A 1,039-nucleotide genomic window follows, 5' to 3' on the forward strand; every position below is an offset into this window, starting at 1 on the left:
GGCACAATTAGCTATATAGACCAAAACCACTTTTTGTACCAGGTTGTAAACATATCTTTTTTCAAGTTGGGCATTTTAACATGGGGAGTGTATGGGATTGACTCCCTTTTGCAGCCAGTCTCTAGCGGTCAGTCGATGAATTGCAGTTTTAGTCACTTCTGTATTGGCTTCAAGGGGAGACCGGGAGGTTGCCGCTTGGTTTTAACAAGCCACCAATAGAAGGTGACCAATTACCAGTACAGACCAACAGGGTCCAGTCTCCATTAAAACCAATACAAGTCCCATTATAACCAGTAAAATCATTACAAAGTTTGTGATGGTGTCTATTTTTTTCAGCAGGGTTGATATCTCTCCATGGCAAGAAACTAAAATAAAAGCTGATGATCCACATACATCCACATATACCCAGAGACATGCATATGAAAAATGTACTATAGTAAACATAATACCAGAATATCATTACTGCTGTGACTGAATCTTTTGCATAAGCAAAATTAATTAAACTGTTAAAAATATTTTACTTAATCTCATAATTAATGACTGATTGACAATGGTTGTTAATTCTCATAGGCCTTTTATGTGTATATTTTTGCAGAAACTGTGGTTGACTTTCTGCAGGGCAAGCTGGTTTGAGTTTTTACGATTTATAACAGAAAGAGGATCAGTAAAGTGCAACGTTTTCACCATGTGAGAAGTTTCTTCTTGGTACTTACAAGTTTGGAAATCTTAATTGTGACATTGTTCGCTGGACATATTTGTCTTTCTTTTTCACCGTCCGATAAAGACAGGAATGTAGCATTAATGCAGCATTATGAAGCGCAAATTATGTGCATTGTTTACTGTTAATCGACAATTTATCTGTAGCGGTTTCAGCTGCCGCAAAGGCTGACGGGAAAAGTAGTTTATGCTCACAAGACTAGCTTCATAAATCAGCTGAGCTGAATGAACTACAGCGTCGTTTCTCTCTGTACCGCTACAGGTAAGGTTCTGGCAGCGGATTGGCTGGAATGTTAAAGGAGGCGTGGCGACGGTTGATGAT

This window comes from Labeo rohita, chromosome 8 (genome assembly GCF_022985175.1).
Source record: "Labeo rohita strain BAU-BD-2019 chromosome 8, IGBB_LRoh.1.0, whole genome shotgun sequence".
NCBI lineage: Eukaryota > Metazoa > Chordata > Actinopteri > Cypriniformes > Cyprinidae > Labeo > Labeo rohita.